Source organism: Bubalus bubalis, chromosome 17, assembly GCF_019923935.1.
Source record: "Bubalus bubalis isolate 160015118507 breed Murrah chromosome 17, NDDB_SH_1, whole genome shotgun sequence".
In the NCBI taxonomy this organism is placed as follows: Eukaryota; Metazoa; Chordata; class Mammalia; order Artiodactyla; family Bovidae; genus Bubalus; species Bubalus bubalis.
In genome coordinates this window covers 66,599,324-66,606,549 of record NC_059173.1, presented here as the reverse complement: position 1 = coordinate 66,606,549, position 7,226 = coordinate 66,599,324, and the positions used below count along the sequence as shown (strand labels likewise).

Sequence of the window (7,226 nt, the reverse complement as noted above, 5' to 3'; positions counted from 1 at the left end):
GTTCTGAAGCAGCAAGCCTTGAAAAACTCAGAGTGGACTTCAGATCCTTTAGCTTTGTGGTTTCATTATGTATCAGCTAAGAGAGACGCTGGAGAAGGATATGGTGACCCACTCCAGTGTTCTTGCCTGGAGAATCCCAGGGATGGAAGATCCTGGTGGGCTGCCATCTATGGGGTCACACAGAGTCGGAGACCACTGAAGTGACTTAGCAGCAGCAGCAGGAGAGACGCCCTTATTAGTTGCCTTTTTTTTTTTTTTTTAATTAAAATAATCAAGCCAATGGAGTGTTCTGTAGAAGGAAGTCTGGGAGAGCAGAGCCCTCTGTCCATTGGCATCAGGGCCCAGGAGGAAGTAAGCTATGTAAGCATTCTGAATCGAGCATGAGTATCTTGTAGATTCAGGGTGAGAACATGTATTTTCCCAACGAGAGGAGGATGAGCTGAGGCCCTTGTCTTGCAGGTTGACCTTGGCCTCCTGTGAAAGAGTGTTGTGTCTGGATTGTCCAGCCACTCAGGGAGCACCTGGGTGGCTCACATTGCTCTGAGCTACATTCAGGCCTTCGGTCCCTTATCACTGGATGTTCACGTTGATTTGCCTCCAGACTTCTCAGGCAAGCACTGTAGCTGCAAGTTCAACCTGTAGGTGAATAAGGCTGCTCATCTCCTCTCTGTAAGCGTTTAGGATGTGAGAAGGGAGGAGAAGGAAGGGGAGGAGGAGGAGGAATGAAACGCAAATGAGGAGAGGACCTTTGGGATGATAGCAAAGCTTGGCAACGTCTGAAGGGAAGACTCCTCAACTTCTGCTGGGATAACTCCAGCCCCCACTGCTGTGTGTGGGGTGCTTCTGCCCTGTGGGTGTCAAGAAGGCCCTCCTCTCCCCATCACACCCTCCAAAGCTCAGCCATGGCCTGCTGTGTGGTGCTTCTGTGCCATACGCTCTATTAATAGGGTATGAATTCAGTCTCATTACTTGAGCCCGCCTATCTTCACCACATTAACCTTCAGATTAAATGTTCAGAGTCCCGGCCAGGTCCACTACTAACTTTCCCCACCCTCTTTCTGAATTGGCTGCATGTGAGTCACACCCCTTTGGATACTAAAGTTCAGAGAACGCATCTGAAGATATCTCTTCTAAAACCGTCTTGGAGGCTCTGAGGAATCTTATTCCCAGACTGCCCCCAACTGAATTCCTCCTCACACTGGAATCCACAGTTTCAATGAAACATTGGCTCATGACCTTCATTTTTAGACAAGAAAAACCATCTTAGACTTCCAACTATCCATTCTAACCCAAAGAGGCTTCACAAATGATCTATTTTCTGAACTGTTGCCTCTCCTCATTATCACCATGATTACAAACATGGCCACACTATTCTTGAAAAAATTATTCAGGTTCCAACTGTGTAAAAAGATACAAGATGAAAAGGAACATTTTCTCTCCATTTTCCCATTGCCTCCTCGCAGCAAAGATTCTCAGTATTATTGCAGTTACCGTCATAACTCTAAATGACATGCTTATTTCTTTATCTGGATTCAACAACTTTCAGCTGCATCTGCTGTTACCAGACTCAGGTTTGGCTACTCGCCACTCAAAAGCCAATACTCAAGGGGCAAGTGTTGGTAGAAAGGAAAGCTGCTTCAAACAGAAAAGTCGGCAATCTGAGGAGAAGGCGGACTCATGTCCTGAGACCAAGGCCTAAGATTCTGCTCAGCCGTGAGTTGTTTTTAACTTTTTATTCTGTATTGGAGTATAGTCAATTAACAATATTGTGATAGTTTCAGGTGAACAGTGAAGGGACTGAGCCACACATATACATGTATCCATTCTCCCCCAGACTCCCCTCCTATCCAGGTGGCCACAGGACCATGAGCAGAGCTCCCCGTGCTGTACAGCAGGTGCTTGTTGGTTATCCATTTTAAACACAGCGGTGTGTACGTGTCCATCCCAAACTTCCTGATTATCTCTTCCCCCCATTCTTCCCCCATCAGCAACCATAAGTTTGTTCCTAAGTCTGTGAGTCTGTTTCTGTTTTGTTAAGTACATTTGTATCAATTCTTTCTAGATTCCAGGATGTCATATGATACTTCTCCTTCTCTGTCTGACTTACTTCACTTAGTATGACAATCTGTAGGTCCATCTATGTTGCTGCAAATGGCATTACTTCATTCTTTTTAATGTCAGCCGTGGCAGTTTTTAAAGGGAAAAGGGGAGAAGGATCTTAATGAATCATCAAGGCAGGAGGTCAAGCTCCACATCAATTTCTATCGTGTGCTGGCTGGCTGACTCCTTGTGATCTTTCTTCAGATGGCATCTCATCCCTTTGTGGTCTGCCTGCAGGATTGCTAAGGGGGCTATTGGGAGTGGAGAGCTGGTCATTCCTTTACTGCTTAATTTTTCATTCTTATAGTAATCTGGGAAAAGAATCAGCAGGTTAGGCAAGACATAGTGTGCACTCAGGAGAGAGCATAATTCAGGAGTTCGGTTAAATTACCTAATGATCTCATGCCTATAATTAGATTTTTTAAGGTTAGAGGAGAACAGAAATAGGCAAACAGGAAAAGGGCAAAAGAGCTGCTTTCACTGTTACTCCCAGCTCAGGGTAATGCTTCTGCCCCCAAAAGTGGTGAAAAGTTAAAGATTTTGCTTCATCTGTACTTGCAGCTAAATCTTTTTTTCTACAGCCCCTCCCACCTCCAAGTGCCCCCTCTTTGAGGCCCTGTGTCTCTGGAACCAGATGGCATTTATGAACGTGAGGGTTCACATTAGGATGAGCTATTTTTTAAAACTATTTGTTGTTGTTGTTCAGTCACTAAATCATGTCTGACTCTTTGCAACCCCATGGACTGCAGCACACCAGGCTCCTCTGTCCTCCACTACCTCCTGGAGTTTGCTCAAATTCATGTCCACTGGGTCAGTGATGCTATCAAACCTTCTCATCCTCTGCTGCCCCCTTCTCCTTTTGCCTTTAATCTTTCCCAGCATCAGGGTCTTTTCCAATTAGTCGGCTCTTCGCATCAGGTGGTCAAAGTACTGGTGCTTCAGCTTCAGCATCAGTCCTTCTTACTTATTTATTTATTATTATTGGCTATGCTGGGTTTTAGTTGCAGTACTTAGGATTTCCCTTGAAGCACGTAGGATCTTCTGTTGCAGTGTGCTGGCTTCTCTCTAGTTGTAGTGGGTAGGCTGCAGAGCATCTGGGCTCTGTGATTTTGATATGAAGGCTTAGTTGCTGCACTGCATGTGGGATCTTAGTTCCCTGACTAGGGACTGAACCCATATTCCCTGAACTGAAAGGCAGATTCTCAATCACTAGACAAGGGAAGTCCCTAGGATGAGCTTTGATGATGACTGGTATTGGGGAGGAAGAACATTTTCTCCCCACTTCTAGGTTCTTTTGGATGGATTAAGAGTTAAATTGGCATGGGGCAGATTAACAGGGGAAAATCACACAAAAAATTAATAGCATGGATATATGGGAAAGATCCAGGAAAATTGAGTAACATGCCAAATAGCCAAATCCCTCACCTTAAATACCATCTTCAACTTAAGACAAAAGAAGATGTTAGGGTAGTGGTTGTGGGCTTTCAAGGGAGGGAAGGCAATTGACAGGGAGATGGAAAAGCGAATTTTGGCACCTAAGTGTTTGCTGGGCCCTGCAGAGAAAATGGGACTCAGATGCTGCTGCTGCTGCTGCTGCTAAGTCGCTTCAGTTCTGTCTGACTCTGTGCGACCCCATAGACGGCAACCCACCAGGACTCAGAGGGGAGCTTAAACAAACAGACTTTGCTGTAGTTCATACTACAGTGACCTACAAGGCTAGCTCCTTTCCTAGGACAGATTCTCTGTCTACATTCTTTAGGCAGCAATCTTTGGGGCCTTGGTTGTTTTCAACTCAAACTAATCTGCATGCCAAAGACAGTGATTGGGGTGTCAAATTTTGTTGGCCTACACTGGCAAGGGTGGAAAGGGAACCCACAGAGTCTCACCTCTGGTGTCCACTCAAGATCTGTACTGAGAGAGGACCAAACAGCAGAGCAAAGCTAGTGCTTCTGTATCGTCTTGCGTTCTTCTGCTCTCTTTCATGATCAGATAGCACCAGGCTAGCTGGAAGCACAGGTCCTAGGGCGGAGGGTAAAAAGCACATCAAACTCTGCCTCTGATCTCCTCATCCAGTCCCTGTTGCCCATGGGCTGCCGAGAGCACTGGATCCCTTCCCAGCCCCACCTGGTCACAGACGAGCCGAGGGCAGCGATGGGTTACAGGTGCCTCGCAAGCATCAGGGGCCCGGAGAAATGAGGTAAAATGAGGTGCCACATGGGGGGAGAGCTGTCAGCCTGAGTCTCCTTGTTCACCCTCCCATGTGCTACACCAACCTTCTGTCTTCGTCTTCCATTGTCTCATAATCCACCCCCCACCCCGCCCCGCAAGACAATCCTGCACTGGAGACTATCACAACACAGGACAGAAATCCAAAGATCTTCAGCCATCTTCACCATAGGTGATTGCTCATTGGTTGTTTCCAACACTTTAACTTGAATTTGCTAAGACTTCTCCATCTAGACGGATGCTGTCCAACAAGGTGATCACCAGCCACATATGTGACTATTTAAATATAAACAAATTAAAATTAGATAAAACTGGAAGTGTTCAGTAGCTACTTGTGGCTTGTGACCACCGTGTTGGAGAGTAGAGAGATGAAAGAGTTCTATCACCGCAGACATTTCTAGTCTAGACTTTCTATTCTGACTCTTATAGCTCCAAACTCTCCTCCCTCCATAGTACCATTCCTTTATAGCACACAAAAGCCCACAATTTATTTTTGTCTAGACCTCTCCCTAGATGGGACTCCACATATCTCTACATAAGGAAAGCTCCTTCAAAGGTTTTCCCTACGCCGAAGACCAGCTCTCCCCCTCTGATCAGAATTGCCTCTCTCCATGGGGAGCTGTGGAGAAGGCGATGGCACCCCACTCCAGTACTCTTGCCTGGAAAATCCCATGGATGGCAGAGCCTGGTAGGCTGCAGTCCATGGGGTCGCTAAGAGTCGGATATGACCGAGCAACTTCACTTTCACTTTTCACTTTCATGCATTGGAGAAGGAAATGGCAACCCACTCCAGTGTTCTTGCCTGGAGAATCCCAGGGACGTGGGAGCCTGGTGGGCTGCCGTCTGTGGGGTCGCACAGAGTCAGACACGACTGAAGTGACTTAGCAGCAGCATGGGGAGCTGGAGCACTGGAGTAATTTGCCCTTTTCTTTGGGGGAAGAAGAGCAAGCTAGCTCCCACGGGGGCCAGCAAGACAGTGTGGCCATCTTCATTGAATGGAGCCATCTCCATCTACACAGAATCTGAGGGTTGGACAAGATGTCAGACACTGATGATCTGAACTGGGCTAATCAGAACTGAGTACTTGGGCACTTACTTACTTTAGTGAACAGAGTAGTCGGTGAGTCCAACTCCCTATTTTGAGGAAAACTCTGAGCTGGTGAAACAACCAGCCCAGTTAGTGAGGAAAGGCCTGAAATCTGTGTGATGCCTGAGTGTGGGCAGAGAGATTGACCCAGGAATGGGCTACAAGCAAATGGAAACACGAGAAAAAAACTAAGGCTTTACAAATGAAATATGTACATTTCAGAAAAAAGTTTATTCTGGAATGGAATTATTTTAAATAAATCCCATTTTCCATTTGATGTTCAACATAGAATTGGAAAGTTACCCTTAGCAATGCAGCAAGAGTTAAAGTGTGTGTGTGTCTATTTTAACTAGGGAAAAAATCCAATAACTTTTCTTTATTAAACACTAATGTCAATACTCATGTTGAAAACAATACATTTTTCTACTCAAAATGAAAGCAGTGATGGACACATAGTCAGCAATCAATATGTACTTGCTGACTGATTGAAAGTAAATCACAAAATAAAAATACAAATTAGGAGCCCAGCCTCTGCTGACCATTCTCTCCCCAGACTAACGAGTTGTTTACTTCTCTAGTGATGGCTTCTCATTAGGGATTGTTAGTACAAAACAGTGCTTGTTGAGGCTGGGCCTAAACTAATCTGTGTTAGAGATCAGTCTCTATCTTGAGTGGTACAGCCACAGAGATAAGATGGCAGGCACAAAACCTCAATCCTTTTCTTTTTACAGTGGGTTGTGATTGAATTGGCATTTCAATTCTATGATTGGAGAAGCGCTGCTTACTTGGGGCAAATCATGGGTTTGAGGGACAAAAAAAGAGGTACTTACTGGTTAGGAATCTCAAACCAGACAGTCTAGTCTACGCAGGAGCTGTGAATGTTTGTCCTGAATGTAGCTTCTGCACATGATCATATGCCAATAATAGCAACAATTGCAATGAGCATGTGACCATTTCTCCTGCTTCTGATGAAACTGACCTTACAGATTGCTTTGGAGAGGATGATGCTTCCCTTCCCATCTCTGATAATAAAGTGCAAGCTTTATAAGTCGTAACAAAGAGACTCCAGATGTCACATCTCAAACCTCAAACAAGATGGAAGTTAAGTTCTCTCTCACAGAACAATCCAGAGCCAGCAGTCAGGATCCACTCCTCTGTCATCCAGGGACCGAGGCCAGCAGGGTAGATCATCCACTCTCAGTGTGTGGTTTCCAAGGCTGCCCCCGTCTTTTGCCATGTCTACCCAGCAGAAAGGAAAGGGAGCCTGGAGAAGTGTGGCCCTGTGAGTGGCTATATGTCTATGGAGTCATATTCCATTGGAGCTAACTTGGCTACACTTGGCTGCCAGCGAGGCTGGGACTAGTACGTTTCTAGCCAGGCTCCATGTGTTCTAGCCATTACTCTAGCCAAAAGTGAAAGTCGCTCAGTCGTGTCCAAGTCTTTGCGACCCCATGGACTATACAGTCCATGGAATTCTCCAGGCCAGAATACTGGAGTGGGTTGCCTTTCCCTTCTTCAAGGGATCTTCCCAACCCAGGGATCGAACCCAGGTCTCCCACATTGCAGGCGGATTCTTTACCAGCTGAGCCACAGGGAAGCCCAAGAATACTGGAGTGGGTAACCTATCCCTTTTCCAGGGGATCTTCCCGACCCAGGAATCGAACCAGGGTCTCCTGCATTGCAGGTGGATTCTTTACCAATTGAACTATCAGCCAAAAGGCGAGCACATAATCCAACCTTGGTAAAGAACACTCTCCCAAGCATAGAAATTTTAATATTGAGCAGAATAGCAAGAAGAATGCAAATGGTTGAA

General features: G+C 45.8%; 1 long non-coding RNA gene across 1 annotated transcript; it reads right to left on the bottom strand.

Annotated features, from left to right (window-relative positions):
• Window positions 1–259: 259 nt before the first annotated feature.
• LOC123330019 lies at window positions 260–6,537 on the bottom strand. Its single transcript, XR_006545708.2, has 3 exons — window positions 6,244–6,537; window positions 3,987–4,119; window positions 260–2,411 (listed from the first exon to the last, which is right to left on the bottom strand). It is a non-coding gene; the product is annotated as an uncharacterized LOC123330019 (long non-coding RNA).
• Between the last annotated feature and the right edge of the window lie 689 nt (window positions 6,538–7,226).